Raw genomic sequence first — 27,148 nt, forward strand, 5'->3', positions numbered from 1 at the left:
CACATTGACGGGCTGAGGTAGGAACCAGGTGGTCAGGCCCGGCTTGGTGAGTTCAGCACGTTGATGGCCTCTGTCAGCGGGAGGCACTCTTCGGGGCTGAAGGGCCTCCTTCCCGCCACTTCCAGCAGAGGTCCTTGTTTCTGCCTTGCCCCTCTCCTTCATTCCTCCCCAGGGACCATGTGACATCTCCCATTTGCTCTCTTAAGATCTCCCACCTACTCCAACTCTGGGCCAGTTTCATCCAACCGTGGCCCCAGTCCTCTAGTGAGAAATGAACACATTTCTCAACGTGGCCAAAGTTCCTTCCTTTCCAGTGAAGTTTTCCTGTCGGTTGTCGCCTTGACATTTGCGAACCTCCTTCTTCGACCCTGACTGTCCCTCGTTGCTCAGCAGCGTGCGTCAGCTTTCAGTGGTGGTGTCTGCACCTTCTTCCCTTGCCCTTTATTCTGCTTATTCTCTCATAGTTTTTTGGACCCCTACCTCAATCCTATAGCCTGGGGGTCCATGATGTCCTTTTGCCTATGTTCTGTAGGAGGGGACAGTGGTGGAGTGCTGGGAAAGAAGGGAAGAGGTGAAAGGGCCGTGGCTGGTGAAATGGGGGAGGGCAGGGGAGTATAGGGCGCTTGAGGCGTGATCACTTCCCGTGGCTCAGCCCAAGATCGCCAAAATTTCCTTCCTAATAAGCCAGATGGTCAGTGTGTGGAGGTTTCTCTCATTGCTTGCCCTGTTTCCGTGACATCCAGCAGGATGACTGGCTGTGGAGATCACCTGCCCTGTTTCTGTGGCATCCAGCATGATGACTGGCTGTGGAGGTCGCCTGCCCTGTTTGCGTGGCATCCAGCATGATGACTGGCTGTGGAGGTTGATGAAGTAAGGCATTAGAGGTGCTTCTCGCAGCCCCTGGCACAGTAAACACTCAGTGAAGGACAGCTCCTCTCCATCATTAACTTCTTCACTTTCCAGTTGTAAATGATCCTCAGCCTTGGCCCAGTCTCTTAGGTCTGCCCTCCCATGCCTTGTGCCACCCTCGCCCCACCTCAGCCTCAGCCCCCACATAGACTTCTCATTCTCCAGGGGTGACATGCAGGGCCCTCCTCACTACCTGTGGTTTGCCTGTCCACCCTCATCTCACGCTTCACTTCCCACAAGCACCATAGGTCCCAGCCACATTACTACTTAAGGTGTCTGAACATGCTCTCCTTTCCCTGGTCTGTGTGCCTGGAATGCATCCTCTATTTCAGATGCTTGATCGACTCAGCTGGTGTCACTTCCTTCCAGAAGCCTTCATTGGCTAAACCTCGCCTGGACTGGATTCCCTGCCCTCCCTTCATTCATATCAAGTGCCAATTATGTGCAGGCACAATTCTAGGAACAGGTGGTAAGCAAAAGAAGGCAAAAAAGTGAATTCCCGCCTTTATGTGCTTACATTTTAGATGTCAGAGACATACCATAAATCCAGTACTAAAACGTGTAATATGCTAGAGAAAGGCTCAGGGGACTGAGGAGACAAGAGACCTGCAAGGCCACTGTGGTGTTTTACCTGATTGTGAACGTCTGCTAGGTGGGGAGGGTGGCGGCCGAATCAGGCTGGGATTGGCTACCCACACCAGGCTGTGCATGTCTTGAGGGCAGGCTCTACAGCTGTCAGCTCTGCAGCCCCATGTCTACCCCCCCCCCGCCCCACACACACACACAGCTCAGTGGACTAAGGAAGCACAGGCACCCAAGGGCGGGCCTCACCCACAACCTCAACAGGCCTAACTCATGACCTTGGTCTAGGACAAAGAGCAGTGGTAACCAAGCCAGGCAGGTTTTCCTCTTGGGGAGTTCTGAGTGTGTCAGGAGCCTGAGTAATTGGTTGTAGGAACAGAAACAGGAAGAGACAGTGAAATTGAGTTCCTTTAACAGCAGAGTCCAAAGGTACAGACCAATGAGCTCCTGTTGCAGGTGAGAGAACCATTTCTAGAACTCTTACAGGGAGAGAATGATATTTCAATTTCCAAATCATGTTCATACTTGACAAGTCCTGGCTATGAGCAGCATTCAGACTTGCCACCAGGGCTGGGGGTTCAGTTTTCCCTGAATTTTTATAAGCCAAGTACCAAAATTCTCATCTTCCCTTTTTTTGGTGAGACCTTACGTTCACCACTGCTGTGCCATTACTAGAGGGAGCCAAATGAGTCTCTGCTCATAACAGCCTAAACGGTATTACTTATCAGCAGAGTGACTGACACAGGCAAGGAGCTAATCATCATTTAAGGATGAGGAATGAAGGCAGTGGTGCCCTTGACCGTGGGCACCAGGAATAGCTCACTGAGGCCCCTCTGCCCCTGTGACTACGACTGTCGTGCCACCAGGATACCTAACGCCGCCTGCACTGGGAAGCAGTCTGGTGAAATCATTGAGAGCCTGTTGAATTCTGACGTTCTGCCCTAATTTCTGTGGTGCTTGGAGCACGTTTTTTTTGCCTCCTTGAACCTCAGTTTCTGGCTCTGTAATTTGACCATGGGAATAGCACCTACCTCAAATAGTAAGGATTAAATAAGATGATGCAGGTTAAATGCATAACACAGTTCCTGCCTCATCCTGAGGGCTCAATAAACGTCAGCTATTTTTATTTGGTGTGCACTTCTAGCTTGTTGATAGTTAAAATGAAGAACAAATACAAAATGTCATTATGACAGACTCATCTGTTAATGTGACACCACGAATACTTTCTACTTTGCAATTTGCAGACATCCCAGTGGGGCTGGTGTTAATCATTGCTACTATTGATTGAATTTTTATTAAATTCCATACACTGTGATAAGTAAGTCTGCATGTATAATTACCTCATTTAATCTTCACAACAACCCAGTGAGGTAGATTTAATTATCCTCTATTTTATAAATGAGGAAACCAAGTCTCAGAGAAATGAAGGGACCTGTCTCTCTTCTAATGAGCAGCTCAGCTGGTTTTCCATTTCCTGGTGTATTAAATAGTGAAAAACATTGCAGGCTGATTTCATAAATAGCATGAACATACCAGGCTGTCAGATGCTTGTTTATACTGGAAATTAGGATATTTTACTATTCCCTCCATCTGCTTCAAATTATTGCCTATTATCCAGTCTTCCTAAAATATTCCCCGTCTTAATCAACAGTCTTGAGGAGTGAACTTGTGAACCTGATGTGTACAGAGACAAGAGGCTTATTTCAGCTAACACTAAAATAACAGCCTCTCATCATTGTTGTGTCTCAAACAGGAGTCATCCTAGGTCTTCTGAGCTCGAGGAAACCTTTGCAGGGTGTTGGCGAGGTGGCCCAAGAACCAGGATTAAGGTCATGAAGAGCCACGATCCTATTAGACAATCAGTGCCTGGCACCAGAGGCCCTGGTGAAGCAGCTGGTAAGAATTACATAGCAGAATCAAGCCAGGAGAACAGAGAACTGGAAGAATGAAGGTTCATTTGTCCATTCAAAAAGTGTTTGTTAGGCACTGTGCTAAGAATAGGGATATAATGATGAATAAGAAAATTTCTGGGGCCAGCCCAGTGGCGAAGGGGTTAAGTTCATGCGCTCCACTTTGGCAGCCTGGGGTTTGCAGGTTCTGATCCCTGGCGTGGACCTAGCACTGCTCATCAAGCCATGCTGTGGCAGCATCCCACATAAAATAGAGGAAGATTGGCACAGATGTTAGCTCAGGGCCAATCTTCCTCACAAAAGAGAAAAAAAAAAGAAAATTTCTGCCTTCAGGGGGATAACACACAAGTATATAGACTGTAAGTTCTATTAATTTGCATGCTGGGTATTTATGGAACAGTCACTATGTGCTGGGCCCTGCTCTAAGCTGAGTGGACAGCTCTGAACAAAGCTGAAGGACGTCATGGGTCTTACAGTCCAGAATAGCATAGTCCAATAGAAACAATGCAACCTACATTATAGTTGAAAACTTTCCTAGTAGCCACATTAAAGAACTAAAAAGAAGCAGATGAGACACATTTTAGTAATATATTTTAACCTACGACATCAAAAAATATTGTCATTTCAACATATAATCAATGTAAAAAATTTTAATGGAATATTTTAGTTTTTTCCCAAACTAAGTCTTTGAAATCTGGTGTGTATTTATGCTTACAGCACATCTCAGTTTAAACTTGCCACATTTCAAATGCTCAGTAGCCACATGTGGCTGGTGGCTACCTTATCGGACGGCGTAGACCCAGACAAGGAGGGGCTCAAGACGAATTCCGTGAAAGGAGAGTTGTGAGGATGCTCCTTTACAGAAAGGCTGCTGCATCTTGTAGGGGCTTAAAGATGCTGCTCCAGCCTGGGTCCTCCATTTTCTAGCATCTCTATACCCCATCTTGGCAGAGTGGGGCTGGATATATATCAGGTGTGCCTGATGGAGACTTGCATCGTGTTCCAGAGCCTTCTGGAGGCAGGATGCCAAGTCCATAGTGCTTCCCCAGCACAGGTCCCACCTACTGGAGATAACCTAGTATGCCCAGAGTTTGTTCATTCAGTGTCACTACTTATTTGTTGAGCACCTACTAAGTGCCAGTCTCTGTGATAAGCACTGGGAACACACACCAGTGAACAGAGACAGTTGTCAGCTCACAGGCCCATCATGATAAGCAAGTAACCGACAAACGAAGAAATCATTAAAAACGGTAAGAAATGCTATGAAGGACAGATGAGAGGTGCTGTGAGACTAAACACAGACACACGACTTCTTGGGGGTCAGAGAATGTCTCCCTGAGGAAGTCGAATTAACTGGGCAAAGAAGGAGTGGTCCACGTGCGAAAGCAGCGTCGGGGATAGAGGGAGGAGCTCAAAGATGACCAGTGTGGACGGTATGCAGCCCTTAGGCTTAGGGCAGCAGCCTGGAGGGGGTGTAAGAGCACTGGCTTCAGAGTCACATAGACCTGGTGCAACTCAGCCGGGTGACTTGGGTGACAAGTTTCAACCCTTCTGGGCCTCAGTTACCCCCTTAAGAGGGATGTGGTAAAGATCAAACAGAGTGATGTGTGAAAACTCTTGGTATAGCAGGTGCCCTGAGTCATTGTTAAATTTTTGACCTCTGTTGTTATCTATTAAAGGTTCTTCTGCACCTTATCAAGAAGATGGTCAAGTCTGGTGTTTGTTTTCTTGTCTTGGGACTTTGGGGTTGAAGAAGTGGAGACAGACCCTCCCCCTTTATTTTCATTAGAAGACTTGAACAATACAAATAACAGACGACTTTTTAAAGTAAACCTTTTATTTTGGAATAATTTTAGGTTTACAGAAAAGTTAAAAACCTAGCACAGAGCATTCTCATATGCCCTTCACCCAGCTTCCCTTAATAAGCACCTTATGTAACCACAGTACATTTGTCAAAATTAAGAAATTAATATTGGTACATTGCCATTAACTGAACTCCAGACTCTATTTGGATTTCACCAGTTTCCCCACTAATGTCCGTTTTCTGGATCCAATCCAGAACACCATATTACATTTAGTCATTAAGTCTCCTTAATCTCCTCCAATCTGAAGCAGTTTCTCAGTCTTTCCATGTTTTTCATGAACTTGACTGTTCTAAAGAGTGTTGGTAAGGTATTTTGTAGAATGTTTCTCAATTTGAGTTTTTCTGCTGTTTTCTCACAGTTAGACTGGAGTTATGGGTTTTTGAGAAGAATATCACAGAGGTGAAGTGCTCCTCTCATCACATCATATCAGGGGGTACGTGGTATCAACATTACTTATCACCAGTGATATTAACCTTGATTACTTGGTTAATGCAGTGACTGCCACATTTTCCACTCTAAAGTTACTATTTTTCCCTTCCCATACTCTAGTCTTTGGAATATAGGCTTGATTTTAATAGATATTTTAGAAAACATATTTCAAAATCTTTGCCCAACAGTGAGAGAGTATATATTTTTCTCAAGCACATTTAGAGCGTTTACAAATATTCACCTCATTTTAGGCTGCAAAGCAATTCTGAAATACCAATATGTCAGTATCAGACTACAATATGTGCCTACAAGAGAAAGACATATAAAAAACAGAACAAACTTTAGAGAATACTTAGACTTGACTGATAATGAAAATACCTTACAGCAAAACTTGTGGAATGCAGCTAAGCAGTACCTAAGGAGACATGGATAACCTCTAATGTTTTCACTGGGAATTTCCCACCAGTAAGCGAGCATGTGACTCCTCACACAGGAGACTCACCTGCACTGACCAGTATAGACGAGAGTTTAGAGGGTTTCTCCCCGGCGTTTGGTCCTTGGCACTCCTATAGGACGTTATCAGAACCCTAAGGGCATCAGAACCCCATAACAACTGAGATGACTGGCCCACCAGTTCAGGAAATGGGAGGCCCAGAGCAGATTCTATTAGATTCTACAAAGAAAAGGCATGAGATGTTTTCCCCACCCTAGCTTTGTGAAATAAGTTGCATTTGTGATATCCCTCAGAGGTGTTGAAGGAAACCAGGCTTTACGTTATGTTTAATTTAGATCTGCGAGAGACACTGTTTTGTCCGGGGCAAGAGTTTTATAATTAAAAAAAAAAAATGCTGTCTTTTCCAAATCCAAGACAGACAGCTTTTCCATAGTGAAGCAACTCACACAAGAATGTAGTTTCAACCTTTTTGTCTTTAATTTCTAAGTAACTGAAGTGTGGCTGCTCCGATGTCACAGGTATTGCCATTAAGTGCTACATTTTTCTGAAGGTGCCACACTCCTTGTAAACCTCTCACCATTTCTAATAGACCCTTTATGGGTTCTGCCTTCACAGGTTTAACTATCTTCTGCTTGACGTGAATCAAGGCTGGGAATACATAGCTTCACAGAGCCAATGCCTTTGAGCTATGTCCTGGCAGTTTATTAGGGAGGTCATCAGGGGTTAGGGTAGGGTTCTTTGAACTCCCCTGCAATGGGCTCATCAAGGGCCACTCTCCTCCACCAAAGAAGGATGTGCTAGGAAAACCTATCCTTTTTTCCCCTCCCTTTAGCTCAAGCATTTTCTATGGCATTGGCTCAGCTAAGCATCCCCAGCATCTCAGCTTCCCAGCTACGGACTATGATGTGAACGGCTCCCATGAGTTGTGCAGTGCACAACCGTATGTGGCAGTCCTGCCTACTCTCAGTGGAAGATGGATGGAGATGTGCCCCAGGATAAACCCAACATATGTCTCTCACTGTATGCAAAGAGCCAGAATGAGTGTGAAGTCAGAAGTTCACAGAGAGAGAGGCAGGGAGGCAGGGCAGGGAGTCCCAGTGGGATTCTGGTCCCTGGTGTTTGTTGTCTTGGGGGCCCAACTTGATCTCTGCCCTCCCCCTCATTTGATTACATAAGATTTCCAATAAATATTTCTTTTTTTAAGCGTAAGTTAGGTTTCTGTCACCAATGCATCCTGGCTAAAAGCCTGAGTTTTTTCCTTAACTTACCCAAATGGCCAGTTCTAGGGTATTCCATGGAGGGTTTGGATGAGGCACTGCAGGCATTTTGCTTTTCCAGGTTGACTTTCCCATCTATGACACTGGCCTACCTAACTAGAGAGTCCAGTGAACAGGCAGCATGTCAAGGTCTCAAAATAAACATGTTGTGATAACCTTTACTCATGGCATTCAGACAACAGTCCATTCTCAGTGGCTTGCCCTTATTTGCTGGGCACTAAATTTACTTCCTGTTGTTAAAAATCAAAGAGCAGGCACACTCCCTCCAAGCAGGAGAAGTATATGTGTGAACTGGACCTTTTGATTGGAAGGGATGTTCTGGGGCATGAGCAGCCACTCCAGTGGGGGCTGAGGCTGGCAATTAAGATGGCCTGGAAAATAGTGCTCTCAAGAGTAGAGGAGGGGCTGGACCAGTGGTGCAGCAGTTAAGTGTGCACGTTCTGCTTCGGAGGCCCAGAGTTCGCCGGTTCAGATCCCAGGTGCGGACATGGCACCGCTTGGTAAGCCATGCTGTGGCAGGCGTCCCACATATAAAGTAGAGGAAGGTGGGCACAGATGTTAGCTCAGGGCCAGTCTTCCTCAGCAAAAAGAGGAGAATTGGCAGCAGATGTTAGCTCAGGGCTAATCTTCCTCAAAAAAAAAAGTAGAGGAAGGGAACTATGGGGAACCGGAGGAGGCTATAGGATGAAGAGGAGGACACCAGCCAAGACTGTCCTAGTATGTGCAAGGCCTTGGGCAAATATATTTTTGCATGGCACCTGTCTATATATAAACAATTTGCTTAAAAATGTATTACAGGGGCCGGCCTGGTGGTGGAGCGGTTAAGTGTGCACAATCCACCTGGGAGGCCCTGGGTTTGCTGGTTCGGATCCCGGGTGTGGACATGGCATCGCTTGGCACACCATGCTGTGGTAGGCGTCCCACATATAAAGTAGAGGAAGGTAGGCATGGATGTTAGCTCAGGGCCAGTCTTCCTCAGCAAAAAGAGGAGGATTGGCAGCAGTTAGCTCAGGGCTAATCTTCCTAAAAAAGAAGAAAAAAAGTATTACAAAATTCATGGGCCCATGTGGAATATAGTGATTTATTGATGGAGATTTAGAATAATGGGTAGAGAAGAGGTACTGGGACTTTATTTATTTTCCTATCAGTGCATATGAAGATTCTTGGTAGTATCCAGGCACCATCTCTTCCTGTTTAAGTCCAGAAACCATCTCTTCATGTTTTTTATTGTAAAATATATCATTATTGCTTAATTTCATATTTCCTGCTGCAAAAATACATATGCTGTTTGGAATCTGTTAGTACTGAAGCAATACGTAGTTCTCTAATACATTTATTTAATTCTAGGTATCATAATTCTGTAATTCTGTATCATATAGTAATTCTGTATCTTTACTCACGATGCTGTATCATCCATGGGTGGTCCTTGACTACTGGCTTCCAACGACTCTCTCAAAGATTTTTACTGTGCCTCATTGATGAGAACTACAAATACAAATCTTACCCAGAGTATGCTAGAAAATGTGAATGATAATTATTTTCTGGTCATGTTAGATTTACCATTTGGAGTATTGTTTCATAAACATAGACTGACATATCTTCCAATCATGGCTTGAACTCTTTAGGCCATAATTACTGCATTTCTAAAGTGTAATTGCTTTCAATCACACTCCTGCCTTCCACACACCACCATCTTGGGGAGCACAGGAAAGGGGCCTGTGAGTAGAGTGAGAAGAGCAGTCCCATTTATACAAGATACACCCATCCCTTGTTCTCCATGGCTTAAGACAGATGAGAGCAGCATGTTATCCCATCTATTGGAGGCAAGAAAGTACATCATTGGGAAGAGTACACTGCATTGCGGAGCAATGTCTCAGAAGTCCTTGGAGGAGATAGGCACGGCCCCTCCTGCCAAAGAGGGTGAGGGACTACCTTGGGGCCAGCTGTGGAGGGACTGCAAAATACACAGAGCAAGTGATGCCCACTGTCCCTCTCCCTCATCATCCCTGCTGCAGTAGGTCAGAGTGGCACTGTGGTCTGAACAGAGAGGTATGAGCCAAGGCCCAGGCAGACACATACAGCTCAAGCCCCAGTGTTTGCAGTGGTCTGTTGGTAGCTAAGGGTCTTAAACTCACCCTGGTTTCAATTGGAGTGAGAGTTACCAAAATCAGCATGCCAACACTATTTTGGCCACCCAAACTCACACAAGCTGGCAAAACAAATACACTGCTAGCAAGAGTGAGTTCCTTGCCAGGCTGTCCTTCTGGGACCACAGCTGGCCATGAGGTCCAGGATGATTCCATATATGAGCCCTGGAGTGCCTCAGGGCATCTGGTCAACTCTGCACATAAATGAGAGAGGGGCGGTAGTAAGATGGAGGGTTGAAAAGCTCTTCAAAGAGAAGAAACAGAGAATGAGACCCACAGGGGATGGACATGGTCTGGGACTGCATCACCCTGCCGGGACGGTACTTCTGCTTCTGGCCAGTCCCAACCACTGGAGTGAGACTTACAAAATTTCAAGGTAGAAACTTTTGGCAAACAAGACTCACATGGGGCCTGGTCTGGATTGGGGCACCCTACCAAGATGGCATTGTTGGCCTTGGAGGGACACTTAGAAAATTCTGAGGAATACCAGTACAAGGCGCAGTACTCTTTGACGCACAGGGTCTGGGGCAGGGGACCTCTTCCCTAGATCTGATGATGGTACTACCGCTAGCCATTGGATATTATTCACTAAGACTTAACAGTAGCAGCAAGAAAGTGGGTTCAATGCTGAGCCAATGAACCATCCATCCACCATCCATTTACCTCCCCATCCATCCAACAAACGGCCACTGAGCACCTACGCTATGCCCGTATTGTGTTAGGTTCAGGAGAGACAGTATCAGTCTTCCCAGCTGTTATCTACCCCAAGCTAGTTCCGCACAATTAAAAAAGGGAGAAAAAGAAAAATTGGCTAGAGACAACATACCTGTCATATAACTGTTCCGTTAGCAACTTTTCTCAGTTATGGCTCTTAAAAAGTGTTCCAGTTACTATGATTGTATACAATTTACCCCGAAACTTAGTGGCTTAAAAGAATGACAATTATTTATTTTGCCCGTGAATCTGCTATTTGGACTGGGCTCAACAGTGTCTCTGCCCTGCTTGGTGTCAGATGGGTTGGCTTGAAGCCTGGGGACTGGAATCATCTGAAGGCTTCCTCGCTCACATGTCTGGCCATAGATATTGTCAGCTGAGACCTCAGCTCAGGTTGTCAGCTGGAACACCTCCACATGCTCTCTTCATGTGGCCTGGGTTTCCTCCCACATGGTGGGTGGGTTCCCAGGGTGAGTACTGCAAAAGGCGGAAACTGTATCCTCTTTACGACCTAGCTCCAGAAGTCACATAGCATTACTTCTGCCCTGTTGGTCAGTACAGTCACAGCCCCCAACTAGACTCAAGGAGAGGGAATATGGCTCCCATCTCTCAGTGGGAAGAGTGTTGGTTACATTGTAGGAAGAACCATGGCATGGGTTATATCCATATTGGTGCGGCCAACTTTGGAAAAAAGTCTGCCACAACAGGTTAATACAACTGCTCCGTTTTTTCCTCTTTCAAGTGCAATGCCTTTTAATACACAGTAAATAAGTACATGATACAAAGTGATACTTTGACATAACAGTTTCAGATGAAGACATTCCCCCAATTTATTCTCTGTTTCTAGGTAGAAATTATGATGTGGAACAAATATGAATTGTGTACTGTATCTAGAGAATACATCATGTTTTACTCTGTATAGCATTTCATATGTCTCTTCGGTCTACTCTTCAGCTTCCCCTCATGTTCCAAAGTGTTCTGATGTTTAGTCTTTAATTTTCCCTCAAGGTGTTTTCTGTGTGTTACAACTTTATTTTTATGTTACTTTAAGTGAAGCCCTCAAAAATCTTAAAAATTGGTAAAGAAAAATATAATATCACATCAAAAAAATAACTCATTTACATCTTTCCTCCCCCAACCCCCACTGAATATTAAATCTTGTCTTTCTGGTCTGTATAACAGCCCTCATACCTTACCTTTTATGTAAAAGTCATATTCTGTTTTTTTTTTCAAAAAAAGATTTTATGTTTCCTTTTTCTCCCTAAAGCCTCCTGGTACATAGTTGTATATTTTTAGTTGTGGATCCTTCTAGTTGTGGCATGTGGGACCCCGCCTCAGCATGGCTTGATGAATGGCACCTTGTCCGTGCCCAGGATCCGAACCGGTAAAACCCTGGGCTGCGAAAGTGGAGTGCGTGAACTTAACTACTCGGCCATGGGGCTGGCCCCTAAAAGCCATATTCTTAACTTAAAATTATTTATTGCTTACACAATTTTTGTTTGCATTGTTCCATTGATATATTTTTTTTCTGTTAAACATATTTAGGTGTCTTGGGTTAGAATTGAACACATATTTTTCCCACTAAAATTAGTGGAAATACGTATTTTTTCATTTAACGGCTTTTCACTTAGAGACAGTATTTTCAGGAATGAATTAAAGTCACCAAGTGGGAGATAGATGTATTTCTATCATTTCCCCAAGAGCTTTTAGACAGTTTCCCAGTCCTCTGTGTCTGTCACTTTTCCAGTTCCCATCACTCATTGCTCTTCCAACTTGTCACCCCCATTATCAGCCCCTTATCTGTCTGAAATATTACAGGTGTCCAATATTATGATGTTAGGAATGAGTCTGGTTGAAAGTAACAGATAACCCAAAAAACTGTGGTCTAAATAACAATTTTTTCCCCCTCCTAAAACAGGAAGGCAGTCCAGGGTTTGTGCAGCTGCTGAGTATGTCCTAGAGAACCAGGTATCTGTTGTCTTTCTGTTCCACTTTCCTTAGCACAGTTCTCCCCGTGGTCTCAAGATGGCTACTGCACCTCCAGGCATTATGCCTCAGTTCCAAGCATGAAGTAGGGGAAAGGTGAAGGTTACAAACTTCTCCAAGGACTTCCCTTTTATTCTGGAAGGGAAGCTCTCCCTTGGAACTTCTTCCTACATCTTATTGGCCAGAACTTTGTCTCATTGCTGCCCCTAGCTGCAAGAGAGGTTGGGAACTCTGTGCTTTGCTTGCCAGCCTCTGTAGTGTAGAAAGGCAAGGGATAAGCGGTTGGAATAAACACTGAGTGAGCCTCTTACAGTATTTGTCACATTGCATTTAACTGAAATGTATTGCTTTGATCCACAAAGTGACCTGGATACAGCCCTGTTCCTGTCTTGGAACATTCTTACTTCTTTTTCCTTTTCTCTCCTTTAGCTACTTTCCTCGGGGCTGGGGGGTGGGCGGAGACAAGGTCTTGAGGAAACACTCCTCTCTTTTATCCTCTCTATGAGGAGACCAATTCCCTTGTCACTCCTTCCTTCATGGTCTCTTCTAACTGAGGGTAAGGAGTCAGCATCTTCTTTGCTCCATTCTGCTCTTTTCAGATAATCATGCCTCCAGCACTACTCAACACCCTGATGCCTTCCGCTCTGAACATCAAGGACAGATTCTCTCTCCTCTTCTCTCTCAGCCCAAGTTTCCTCCTTTACACTCCCAAGCCACTTGAGCTGTACCTCTCTAATGGTATTTATTATTTTCTCCGATGACGCTGAAACCAAATTATTGAAAGTGGTAGTTTACAAAATGCGTGATGCATTGTAGGTGCTCAAACTGGTATCTCTTGCTATTATATTAATAATGTTTTATCGCCTCTATCAGACTCAGCTCCTTAATGACAGGCTCCGAATCTGATGTCTGATTCATTTTTGTAACCCACACCTGGCTTGGAAGGGAGCATTGCTCATAATTAACGCTATGCCCAGGTAATAAGGGGCGGCGGGTAAAAGACAACATTTCAAAGGAAGGGTGCTGTAATGGTGGGATGTGAGAAATTCCTAGAACCTGGGTGAGGCATAACATTGCAGAGAAGACCCTTACTCCATCCGCACCGAACACAGGCGGAGTGCAGGTGAATTCTCAGGGACACAAGTGCAGCGCCTCCCCAGCCGGATTTCGATGGGGACTGCGCATCCGTCATCCCACTCCTCCCGCTCCACTTAATCCGGAAAGGGAGGAGGGAATGCCCCGCGCGGCGATCTGGGATATCTGCGCACGCGCAGCTTCCGGCTCCATGTCTCGGGAATTATTTGACGCCGCTGCTTCGGACTCGGAGAAATCTCTGATCAGGCGCGCCGCGCACGCGCAGTGACCCACTCGGCTCGGGGAGTTATTTGACGCTGCCGCCCCTGGCAGTCGGAAGTTGCCTGAGCAGAGCCCGGCCGGCCGGCCTGACCGGCCTTCGTCGTCCCCGGGCACCCTCGGCTAGTAGCTGACTGGTGAACGGACCCACCGCCTGAGGACAGCCGGCCGGGGCACGAAGTCGCCTACCCTATGGCGCGGGTGGCGTGAGGCGGAAGGCCGAGTGCGGCCGGCGGCGGCGGCGGCGGCGCCCGCCCCAGCGATGCGGGCCCCGCCCGTCGCCTCAGGTAACCGGGCGGCCCTCCCCGTCGCGGCGGGACCCTCCCCGCCCTACCCCTCCCGGCGCGCTCGGGGCGGCTCAGCCTTGCTTGTCGGCCCCTGGTGCTCCAAGGGCCCGGCCTTCGGAACCGCATCTCGGCATTTTTGGGGGGACCCGCGGGGCCCTGGGCAGCTTGGCCTTGGTGTCGGCGGCTTCTGTGGGGTCGGTTCAGTCCCAGTCTAGCCTTTGGGGGCTGCCAGTGCCGGGCGAAGCTCCCTCCCGGCGACCAGGGGGAGGGGGCGGGTCTGTAGCGGAGCTCGACAACTCCGGCGAAGAATCTGGTCCAGGAGCAAGGTTGGTCGAGTTGCTGCCGCCCTGTGGGGGCGATGCTGCCCCTCGCACGGTGACAGTCGGGTGAGGAAGAGTTAATAGTGAGAATAAACAGCCAGCCCTTGTTGGGCGGTTACTATAGGCCAGGCATCGTGCCAGGCCATTACGTTCACCACATCTAACTTCCCAACAGCCCTGCAAGGTAGGGTTATCATCCCCATTTTACTGACGAGGCAGCTGAGGCCCTCCCTGAATGGTTAGGTGACTTATTGCCTAAAGTCACGCAGCTGGTAATTTGAACCCAGGCCGTCTAACTCTAGATTCAAGTTCTTAACAATGAGGTCAGTGGCTCTCCAACTTTACTGCACGTTAAAATCAACTGGGGCAGCTGTTAAAGATGCCCTCTGCCCGGGTGGCACGCCCAGACCAATTAAATCAGGGTGTGGGAGGCAGACATTAGTTTTTTTTTTTTTTTTTTGAAAGATGCCCGCTTGATTCCAGGGTGCAACAAAGTTTGGGAACTGCCGCAGCAGGTAATTCTGCATCTCAACAGACGTTTCACTATTTCTCCAGGTTAAGTGGAGGAGAATCATCAGAGTTTGTTGAAAATGCAAGTTCCGCCCGCAGGAATCATTTCATTAGGCCCACTGACTGCTACACCTTGTGAAAGCCTTTTTGGGGTGGGAAGTAACTTTCTCTGCAGTATTTCTGGGTCAGCTGGACCTTTTAAAGTGTATACATTTCATGCAAAACTGTTAATTTGCAATCTTCCTGAATAGACAGTACATATGGATATAGTGTCTCAACCTCTGGGTCTTTGTGTATTCTGTTCCTCTGCTGAGACTATTTTCCATGCTTTCTCCCCCCTCCACACAAACGCAGACACTTCTGCTCCCTCTTAACACTCATCCACATATCTGTTTCTTCCCATCTCTGGCTGCCTGAATCCTAACATTCCCGACATTCAAGATGCGTCTTCTGTGACCCCCCCAGCCACCATGGGTCTTTCCTGTTTGCTCTTTAACGTCATAATGGAATTTACCAGTTATTTTTCTGTGTCATATTTCTGTCTCTTCTACTAGATTACGAGCAACTTGAACCATGTGTTCATCTCTATGTTCTGCTCAGTGCTTTGACATATAAAGATTTCACTGAATGGAAAGTTTGAGTCCTTTGTATGTCATTGACTTCATACTGCAAACATTTTTCTCTGTTTCCTTTGTTGCAGAAGGTGTTCGGTAGTTCTTAGCCTATAGAGTTTTGTTTTTTTGCTGGGAAATCTCTACTTAGGTTCATTAATTTATCCATCTAGCAGTTGAACAAACATGTTGAGTTCTTACCACTGGCAAGGCACTATGTAGGACTATGTGCGGTCAACATTGGTTGATTTTTAATGTCTGATTTTATCACAGTCAGACACAATCAGTCCTGTAGTGGAAACCTTTTTATTGCCCTTAGGACTTTGCATATATTCCCCACGTCGTTGTCCAACAAAGTGTTTAGTTGTCATCCACTGAGTGTTAGTGATCTATTGGTACTTGGGAAATACTAGTAGATAAACTTGCTGTTGATATTCACCCTAGTCACCAGGAGAGATGACAGAAGAAGCACTTAATGAAGATTAAAACCTTGATGTCAGAGGAATTGACAAACTTAGTATATATTTATTGCAGAATGCCTGAACTGCTATTGCCTAACATATTTACAAGTTTTGAAGGAAGGCAGGGCAGTGATTCAGATTGTATTTGTTCTTGGCCGGTCTTAAAACCCTGTAAGGTTTATAAAAGTGAGTATGTGTGTCAGGGTCCTTATGAAGAGGTTTTTGGACAGTAACGATTTTTTTAAAGCAGTTAAATGTGGTGAAGTATGTGGACTGAATAAAAACATACACATTTAGTATAATGACGTTCTTTACACCATAAGGATTGTTGTTGAAAGATTTTCTTGGTTCAGTTTTGTACTGTTCTGTCAATTTTTAGGCTAAGGCTAATAGAGAAACTGATGGAACAATTCATGTTAAATTCAGATACTCAGGAAACTTGCCCTTGTTTCTCTGATCAGATATGGACAGAGTATCCAGTTCTGGCCTCAGCACGTGGAAGAAACTCAATCTTTAAGCCTGAGGTTTAAGTCTAGTTGATTGCCCAAGTAAAGGTGAAAAATTCTACATACTCAGTTAAAGACCAAAAGTGACTAATCCTGATAGCCTGAGACCTAGAAATGGATTCTGTTTAATTTGAGATACCCATCGGTGTTACCAGGTATGTTCCCTGTCATGTGTAAAGGCCTTTTTGATAGAATACATGGTTTCCTTTGGTGCAAAATGATTAAAGTTTTAGAATTAAGGTACATGGAGTTTAATTCTAATTTTTATAGATGAAGAAAGTACATACTTGCCCAAGAATACCTGGTTGGCTTCTAGCACATCTAGTACTAGAAAGCAGGCCTCCTTCCCCTGGTGGCAATGTCCCCTTCCACCCCCATTCTACCCGTGAGAGGATGTCTTGTTGTTTTGTGTGTTGGGGATGGGGGAAGTGGACAGAGTAGTCTGCTGTGTTTGAGATACTCACTTAGATGTAAAGTGAGTGCTTGATGTATGACATGTAGTTTGCGATATAAACTGGGGATACCAAGGTAGATAAGACACAGCCCCTGTCCTCAAGGAGTCTATAGTCTAGTCAGGGTTGTAATAAAAGTAATAGTGCCTAAGGCAGCTCTGTCAAATAGAATTTTCCGCAGTGATACAACAGTCTTTATTTGTACTGCCCTAGAATTTTCCACAGTGATGGAACTGTCTTTATTTGCGCTGTCCAATATGATAGCCACTAGCCACGTATGACTCTCGAGTACTGGAAATGTGACTAGTGTAACTGAGGAACTGAATCTCTAATTTAATTTAAATTTAAGTAGTTACGTGTGGATATTGGACAGAGCGAGTTGAGTCATAAGAGATGAGAACTGTGGTGGTGCTTGGGTGGGGCAGACAGGGTATTGATTTTTTTTTTGGATAGATTATCAAAAACTACCTATTTCCACTTTAGGGAGGAATGCAGGCAGAACCTGTCTGTCTTTTTTGTAATTCAGGTGTTTGATAGGATTCCTAACAGATAGAATCTGGTGCATAGGTGAATCATTCCTCTTTAGCCAAACTTGATTGATAGTTGCCTTGCAGGATCAGTCAGACTACAACAAATATGAGCTATGATCCTTTTTGCCTTTGTTAGTCATAAAGTTATATCGATGACCTTAGGTGCACTTGTGTGCCTTAAAATCTAGCACAGTTCATTTGTTTACCAGTGTTTTGGCACTCTGTACCCTATTTTTCCTGAGAGAAGCAAGGTATGCCTGATAATGTGTACTTGGCATTTGTACATCTCAAAGTATGTTGACTTATGTAGCCTTATTTGATCCTGTTCCCAAGTCACTTTAGCTAGGTACTGTCGGTATTCTCCCTGTTTTACAGATGAGGAAACTATGAGAAAGAAATGCCAAGTGATTTGTCCAAGGTCATACGATGAGGTATGGAGTCAGAAAAAGAGGAAAGAGCATTGGACTTCGAGGCAGGAAGTAGAGTTTCTTGTCCCAGCTCTAGTGTTACTTGATGTGACCCTGAGCAAGTCATAGCCTTACTTTCTTTCCATTACCTGGTGGATGATGACATCTGTCTTACTTAACTTTCCAGGCTTGTTATTGGAATAAAATGAGGTAACGTGAAAACTCTTTGAAAATGATCAGTTATACAAAGGTACACTGTTATCAAGCAAGATCTCCAGTAGGCTTTCTGTTTTGTGATGCTACCTTCATACCTCATCATGTCAGTTATCTTGTTGAATTCTATTTTATTGTGGTGTCATGGATTTCTCTTGTCTTCCTCACTATGACACCTTATCTTGGGCAGCCATTGTGTCCTGTTTATATTGCGTAGCTACATCCTAGGATAACACCTAACACGTAGCAGGTGTTGAATAAGTGTTTGTTTAATGCAATAACTGATATGTGGATTTACTTTATGAAGTTTTAAAATTTGTTCTCTGTAATTAGACTTGAAGCTCCTTGGGAATAGGGATGATGTTTATTTGCTATTATGTTCCCTGTGCTGGATGTATAGAAGGCATGTAATAAATATTGGTTGAATCAATTGATGTAGTTAATGTCAGGCTCTGGTCTTAGTGTGTCCACCACTATATCGATCGTTTTGGTAATTTGTCAATTAGACCAGACCTTCATGTTCCTCTGTGGTAGAGCCTACAAGCCGTAAGCTGTTAACCAGAACACAGTCACCTGAGAATGGAAGCCTCCAGAGAGATTATCTAGAAAATGGGTACATGTAGAGTTGGGAAAGAAATTAAGTGATCTGTAGAGGAGCACTTTCACCTTCTTCCCCCTCCTCCTATCAGATTTACTTCTGGAGCATCGAAGGTGGAGACTTCTCTGTTAGCAGCTCAGCTGGGCAGAGCCTGTCTGGGGAGGAGACTTATGGGATCCTAAACATAGCAGTCAAACCCCTTAATCATCTGACTATAGTTATGTTTATATCTCACTGCAGTGCAACCCTCCCTGCCGCATCCCCAGCCTTCCTGCCTCCTCCTCCTCAATTATTAGCCACATTGGAGTTTGCTTTTCTCTTGTCCCTTCAGCCTATTGTGGACACTTCCATCAAACTTCTTTAATAGGAATTCAGTTCCTGTTGTATCATTCGTTTGATAAAGTTAAACTTTCATTCTCTCCCCCCAGTTTTTACTAAATTAATTACAAATCTCCAATCCTAGTATTCATAGTCCTTCAAAATTGGCCACTTCTTATCTTTGAAACCTTACCACCTTCTACTTAAAGCTTTCTCTTCTGCTACTCTGGGTTTTTACTTTCTGGTGCTGTTTTTTGCTCCTTGAAGTGAGCACCCTTCCTCTTATATATTTTTCTTTTTTCCTCCACCTGCCCCTTCTTACTCTCACTCTCATCCACTCAATTTTATCTCTGTTAAAATTGTAACCTTCCTTGAATACCCAAATCATATGCCCCACATACTAAAGTCTTACCTAATCTTATCCTATTGTTTTCCGGCACAACCCTTCTTTCACTTAAGAGTAATCTTTTGTCTTCTGAAGTTCCACAATATCTTGCCTATGGCTTTTTTTTAAATGGCATTTAGCACTTTAACTTTCTAACTTATATTTCTCTTTCCTGATCTTAACACTGCATCATGCATAGTAGGTGGTTAATAACTATTTATTGAGTAAATCACCTTGGTGGTTTCTGCCACTGTCTCAGTGTTCATATGTATAGTCAGGATGCTGATATATACTTATCAGTTCTATGACATGAAGATCTAGCAACAAAAACTTATTACATCAAATTGTACAGTTCTACCACTCAGTTAAAACTCCTTGCATTTCTCTGTGCTCTTTCTAATCTTTAGTCATGTTTATATGTTTATCTAGTTGTAATCATGATATATACTTTTTCTCCCTCCATATACTAGCTATCATTTATTGATTGCTTACTTTTGATTAGGATGTGTTCCAGACATCTTACATATATTGATTCTCTAATCACCACAACAACACTGAAGTAGGCTATTTTCCCCGTTTAACAAATGAGGATGCTCAAACACAGAGGCAGAGTAGCTTTTGCAAGGTTTCCCAGCTTGCAGGTGGTGGAGCTGAGATTTCAATCTAAGAAGTCTAGTTTCAGAACCCTGTCTCTTAACCAGTCTTGTATATGCCTTTCAGGCTTCTCATCTCTATGTTTAATGGCTACGTTATAGCATATAGAGTTAATATGCCCTAATTACGAAGTTACCCCATTATTGATGGACAGTTAATATGCCCACTTTCCAATCTTGTGTACAGTGCTACAGTGAATGTCTTGTGCATTTTTCTGTTGAGTTGGTTTATAAGGATAAATTAAGTGGTATTACTGGGTCAAGGCACCTACTGTGTTTCCTGCTATGTGTTGGCAAAAGAGTCATGCTATCCCTGGCCAGATGGTTAGAAAAATGGCATCAGCCTGAGGTGCCTTACAAGTGTGCCAATTTATTGATGGGATAGAGCTACAAACAACCCCATGGCAAGTGAACTAGTGATCAAGGCTCAACAAGGTTCTGGCATGGTGCTGTCCCAAGAGGTTGATGCAGATATGAACATCCTTGCCCAGGAGGACCTAGGCTGTGCAGCAGTTCTGCTTCCTGAAAGTAATGATGTTCTCTGAGATCTCTGAATTTGTTGCTTTGGACAGCCTGAGCTAAGTAAGAGGTAACAGTAAGAGGAGGTTTTTGTTTGTGTATTTAAGAGTAGGCTTCCCACTGACAAAACTGGGCCCATCAGAAGTCACCCTACCAAATCTGTCACACTACACTCTACCCTCATCTTTTTTTTTCCCTAACAGCAACAAAAATAAACCAAATGAAGTTATAGGATCTCCGTAGTTGGGTTATAAGCCCAGCCCCTGGAGCACAGGTAGGTTGGGGTGACTTCCAGAGCAGCAATAGCTCATCCATAGCATACGTCTCTCTCCTCCCTCCCCAAGAACTGTGCTAATTCAGTTACCAAAACTAGCATATGCCCTTATCTTTGATTAGAGGCATCAATTGACCCACAAATGAGTTCTTTTTAGCCTACATTGTGTGTGTGTTTTTTAAACTTGACTTAGTTGCCAACATTTGAAGAGCACAGTCAAGCGTTGCTTAAAGACAAGTATGTTCTGGGGCTGGCCCCTGGCTGAGTGGTTAAGTTCCTCATGTTCCGCTTCAGGGGCCCAGGGTTTCACAGGTTAGGATCCTGGGCGCGGACATGGCATCGCTCATCAAGCCATGCCGAGGCGGCATCCCACATGCTACAACTAGAAGGACCCACAACTAAAAATATACAACTGTGTACTAGAGGCCTTTGGGGAGAAAAATGAAAAATAAAATCTTAAAAAAAAATAAAAAAGACGAGTATGTTCTGAGAAATGCCTTGTTAGGCGATTTTGTTGTGTGAACATTGTGGAGTGTACTAACACAAACCTAGACAGTATAGCCTACTACACACCTACGCTATATGGTACTAATCTTATGGGACTACCATTGTATATGTGGTCTGTCGTTGACCAAAATGTTGTTATGTGGCGCATGACTTCAGAAATGTCCAGATTTTCTATGTCTCTTGAAAAATTGGATCACGTGGTAACACTGGGTCTACATTCCTTCAAGGTAGTAGTTGGCCGGGGCTGACTAGTGGCTGTGCCCTTTAAGGAGAGCCTGTATTTTATAGTTTGCCACAGCGCCCTCTCTACCCACTTCACTATGTACTACACTACGTGTTTGTTTCCTAGACTGGTGGTTTTCATCCTTCTCAGACCTAATATTTGCTAGTGACCTCTTTATTATTCTGAAATTAACAATATATAACCTACCAACGCATAGAATTTTTAAAAAACCTATGAAACTTTTAATGGTAAGAAACGAAAAACATAAATTACTATCCTTCCAATAAAATTAGTATTTCAATAAAAATGCTCAGGTACAGCTATAGTAGAGGACATAATGAAGTGGTCGATGCTTGGGTCTCCTTACAAGTGGAGAAGTAAGACTGTAATGTGGCACTTTTTCTTTATATTTGACATTTTGAAATAAAGGATAAATCAGTAAATAGGTAGTTCTCGTGATAGTGTTCCTCACAGCAGTGTGTAGTATTAGCAACTCAGATACCACAAGTGGCATGGCCTTTGGTGATGTGATTTTTCTGAAATGGTTAATAATTCTTAGTGTAGTAAGAGTCTGTACATAAAAACGTTAAATTTTTCCTCAATTTACATGATTAATTGCGTTACTGAAAATTCAGTGTATATTAAAATAGCACAAAATATTTTGTATTTATGTGTAAAAGGGAGTTAGATTTTTAGGCTTAAACAATTAAGAACAGGATGATTTTCTGGCAGACATTTAAACGTCCTGTAAAATGTAGCAGTATTGTCCATTGCAAGGACTGTCTCCTGCACTGCAGGATGTCTGGATTTCCTGACTCGGCCCATAAATACCAATAGCACACCCTGATCATTCTGTTAACTAAAAGTGCACTTACTGTTTCCAAAATGCCCCCTAGGGGGCAGTTCTTTTCTATTGAAAACCATTGCCCTAAGATCTTGAATGTGTTCTGTTGGCCTTACCGCCTAATCAGTATAATCAGAATTGAGTTTTTATTGCTTGTTTTGTTAGTTTAATAGGTACAAAATGATACCTTAGTTGCTTTACTTTGTGTTTCTTTGATTTCATGTTTGTTTCCAAAATTTATTTTCTCTTCATCGTTTTATTTAATTTGCCTGTAATTATAATGCAGTCTTTGTCTTAATATTTTTGTTTTATATGTATTTTAAAAAAATTTAACGTTTTTTCTGTTACGTATGTTTTAATATTTTAATTCAACTTTTTCATTGTATCCTGTCTATAGTTTTCTACTTTATGTTTCCTGAAAGCATTTATTTCATTTTCTTACATTTAACCATTTAAACATTAATACATTTAAAGAATTAAAATTTCTTGCATTTAAAAACTGTATCGTTTTTAAGAAGAATTTAAGAGCTTTTAAACCTCTTTTGATTGGTCTTTCAAAGTGTTTTTGTTTTTTTTTTTAAGATTTTTTTCCTTTTTCTCCTCAAAGCCCCCCGGTACATAGTTGTATATTCTTAGTTGTGGGTCCTTCTAGTTGTGGCACGTGGGACGCCGCCTCAACGTGGCTTGATGAGCGGTGCCATGTCTGCGCCCAGGATTCAAACCGACGAAACACTGGGCTGCTGCAGCGGAGCGCGTGAACTCAACCACTGGGCCATGGGGCCAGCTCCTCAAAGTGTTTTTTAAAGAATGGTAATCTTGTCTTCATAATTGGGAGAGGTGGTAGCTGTTTTTTAAAAAGGCAGATTCTCAGGCCCCAGTCTAGACATAGAGCTTTCTAGGATGGGGCCTTGGAGTCTGTATTTTAAATCAGAGCCACCTTGATGACTTGTGTACGATGGAGTTTGAGAGCTTGCTAGTTCTTTTTTTTTCTTAAAACATTTTTTCGTCCAATACTGTGTTGTCTGGAAAGGATGCTAAATATTCATTAAATATCCCTTAAGTATTTGGAAACCATCCAACTGTTTTGTTTTGACCAATAATTAGCTTGAAACAAATGGACATTTTTCAATTTTTATTTGTACACAGCATGCAGAATTTTGGATATACTTCAGTGGAATTAAGGGAACACCTTCTAACATCTTCCTTGTCCCCATTGATAAACCTTGACATCCTGAAACATTTATTCAGTATCCATTACGTGCCAGGAACTACTCAAAGATTCAGGAAGTGAGGTTTCCACTCAAAAAAGGTTGACATACTTGTGGTGAAGATATCTTTACACAGTTAACGGATAAGCTAACGTGCAGCTTGTTATGAACAGCCTGTAATAGGCATTCAGAGCTGGGCAGGAGGGGTGATTTGAGGAGTCAAGAAAAGTTTTACCAGAGAGGACGTTTGTGCTGTGCCTTGAAGGATGAGTACTTCATAAGGCGGGTCAGGGTGGGGAATGGCAGTTCAGTCAGTGGGAGTAGCATGAACAGTAATAGAGGGTTTGGAAAAACTTGTTGGGTTTGAGCAATCGGCAGTAGTTCTTTGTGGCCATAGCTTGTGGGAGGTGGGTATGTGTGGGAAGGTGGCCGTAGAAGAAGGCTAGGAAGGTGGAATAAGCAATTTCAGTTGCAATTCTAGCAAGGTTTTGTTTTGTTCTTTTCTTTAATTGGGTGAAATCATCTTAAATTTTATATAGAAGAAAAATGCGTGAGAGTAGCCAATAAAATTATGAAAAAGAATAGTTGAGGTGGAGGGGGCTTCCTTTCCAGGTATTAAAACGTTCTATAAAGCCACTGAATTTAAATCATTATTGTATTAGCATAAGAAGAGACAAATAATTGAACAGAACAGATTTGTAAACACATTCCTCTATAAATGAGAATTTAATTTATGACAAAATTTCAGTTCAGTGGAAAAGGATGTATTTTTAATAGATAATGCTGGCACAACTGACTATACGTCTAGAAGAAAATAAAATTGGATCTTTGCTATACCACTTATAGAAGTAAATTCTAAGTGAATATAAAACTTAAGTGTGAAGGATTAAGCAATTATCTTGCAAAGAAGTCTAGTAGACTGCATATATACTTTAGGGATATGTTTTCAGACTTTTGGGCCTAGACACATAATAAATGTATTTTGTGTTGTGACCCAGAACGTATACATATGTAAAGGGGGAAACAAGCATCACAGAACATTGCTTACCTTTACTATGTGTGATGCCTTTATTGTATATCCTATTCCACATAATTAAAAACAAAAGTATTACCCATTACATTTATTTCATGACCCATAATTTGGGGAATGCTGATAAAGGGAATGGGAGGGAGAAATCACCTAAGCCAGACTCAAAACTAGAAGCTATAAAATACAGGAAAATATTTGGCTAGAATAATGAAATTTCATTTCATACCCATCAAATTGGCGAAGGAAGGAAGGAAAGAAGGAAGCTGATTCCTGGCAGGAGGCTGTGGGTGAGAGGAGGGAAGGGCTCTCATCCATTCCTAATGTCAGTGAGAGTTGTTAGAGCTTTTTTGGGAAGCAATCTGGCAAGACCTATTAACATTAAAATATATATATACCCTTTAATCCAACAGTTTCACTCTTTGGAACTTGTTCCATAGAAATTAAAAGGCCACTGCTCAAGGATATATAAACAAGATATTTATTGCATCATTATTTCTTGGTGACAAAAAAATGGAAAATGAAGTAAATGCACATCATTAGGAAACTGGTTGAATAAATTATGTCACACCTGTGCCATGGAATATTACACAGTCATTAAAAAGAGTATTAAATTGAAAGGATACTGATGTGGTACTCTTGAACAGAAGAAAACAATATATAAAAAGATATACAGTCCCTAGCTATGCATGTGTATAAATTATTTTAATATGATTGACTTAGGGCACAGCAAAATACAAGAGGAAATGTTGGGTTGTTAAGATGGATTACCTATCCAGGGGAGTGAACTATTTGGACAAGGAATGAAGCCAAAGAAAAAATGAAAAGGATGAAAAACTACAGTAAAATAAACAAAAAAAATGTGTAGTATAACATTCATGTGTATTTATGTAAGACAATATATATAGTGTGTGTATGTACATATATATTATACTGTATGGTATACTATATAAATGTGTGTATTATGTATATGTATGTATGTATATATGTTAATTTAAAAAGGTGAGAAAAAATGTATGGTGTGGGAATAAGTTGTCATCTGATGGGGATGGCTCCCTATCAGAGCTTTTCCTTTTCCATTTTTGAGAGTGCTTATTTATGGGGGGCACCAGGATAGCCTTGGGGAGGATTCTTTATAAATCCTGAGGAAACAGGCAATTTTAATAGTTGCATCTACCCTTCCTTCAAATTGTAGGTACCTTGTTTGATTCTGGTCCGTCCTTCCTGCCTTTCCATTTTCAGGGCCTCTTGGTCCAGAGGAGGAGGACATCAGACCTCATAGGGTCACTGAGAGGTAACTGGGCCCAGAGTCCATGAGACTTCAAAAGAAGCTGAGAAGGTTGAATAAGATGAGGGGAGGGTACACAGGAGAGGAGAGGGAAGGTAGTAGGTTCCTCTGTATGGAAAGAAGAAAGAACAAAGAACGGTGGTTTCGGACCAGTCTATGAATGACCTTACCTTTGTGCTAAGGAATTTGATCTTTATTCTGTAGGCCCATGATTCTCAAACGTCATATCCTCTTGAAAAACACTGATACTTGTTGAGCTGGAAGAGGTTTTCCAAGATAAAAGTAAACAGTTCTAGTCTCTTCCCAGTTTGAAGAAAAGTTTGCTTAAGGGATAGAACTTTTTAAAGATTAAGTGTAACCATGTATTTTGCTTAAACTTTGCTGGCTAGGCAAACAGATTTCAGAGCAAGTAGAAAGTGAAAGTTAACAGAATTGATTGGAAAGGGCTAACTATCCTTGATTCTCTTTATGAATGTGGCATTTATGATTGTAATATTTGCATTGCATTCATATGGATATGTTTTCTGTGGCTAAAATTTCTCATTTGTATGGTAGACATAGATACCATTTCATGGAGAATGAACAGCATAGGGAGGAGCAGTACACATCATGGAGAATTTATGGGATATGGAGAGGCAGTACTTGTCGTGGTTAAGAGCATGGTCCCTGGGAGCCCAACAGATCTAGGTTCAAAATCCATCTCCGCCGTGTTATAGCTCTGAAGCCTCAGATAAGAAGTAAACCTTTTTAAGCTTCAGTTTTTCCATCTGTGAAGTAGGGATAACATTACTTAATATTCATAGAGTTGTTTTGATGTCTGCATGAGTAGCATGTAGTAAATGCTCAGTAAGTGGCAGTTCTTAATATGTTTTCTGAAGGACGCTGTCACTTCCAGGTGTTCCATTACTGGGAGTTTGTGTGCCACTGCTGTAGGGAATGAAATATTCTCAAAGAATTTTTTGTCTGCTTTGAGGATGGTGGTAGGAAATTGCTGGGGTACGTTTCTAGTCTGTAATAGGTACTCGGAAACTGTTGACTGAAAAATCTGAGTCTTAAACTCTTTCCTTTGTTTCCCTTTCCTACTTAGGGCACTCCGTTCTTCTGTCTTTTTCTATCCTGAAACGTAGAATGAGGAAGATTCCCTCATGCTATGAGTGTACCAAATCTGATTATTTTATCCCCCTGCATAGTGGCCGTCTGCCCTAGCTCTGTTCCAGGGCTTCTGAAGGCTCTTTTGGGGAGGTGCTCACACAGCTGTTTCTCAGGGTCTGCTTTCCTACCAGATCTCACCATGAGGCTATTTTAGGACATTCTCACAACATTTAGACATGATTTTTTTCTCCGTCTTCTTGAGGCAATGTATTTATAGCTTCTTTGTCTT

At 42.9% G+C, this 27,148-nt stretch overlaps 1 protein-coding gene across 9 annotated transcripts in view; it reads left to right on the top strand.

The window, feature by feature from the left end:
- Positions 1 to 13,621: 13,621 nt before the first annotated feature.
- RALGAPB (Ral GTPase activating protein non-catalytic subunit beta) overlaps positions 13,622 to 27,148 on the top strand; it is a 90,624-nt gene continuing 77,097 nt past the window's right edge. For 3 of the 9 annotated variants that reach the window (XM_014847187.3, XM_070485926.1, XM_014847188.3), the window contains exon 1: positions 13,622 to 13,913. The gene's annotated coding sequence lies outside the window, so the exon portion shown is untranslated. Of the gene's footprint in view, positions 13,914 to 14,698; positions 14,749 to 16,276; positions 16,477 to 27,148 lie in introns of those variants that run through there. The other 6 variants (XM_044748849.2, XM_070485925.1, XM_044748850.2 and 3 more) reach the window with 4 other exon arrangements.

This window comes from Equus asinus, chromosome 15 (genome assembly GCF_041296235.1).
Source record: "Equus asinus isolate D_3611 breed Donkey chromosome 15, EquAss-T2T_v2, whole genome shotgun sequence".
Lineage (NCBI taxonomy): Eukaryota > Metazoa > Chordata > Mammalia > Perissodactyla > Equidae > Equus > Equus asinus.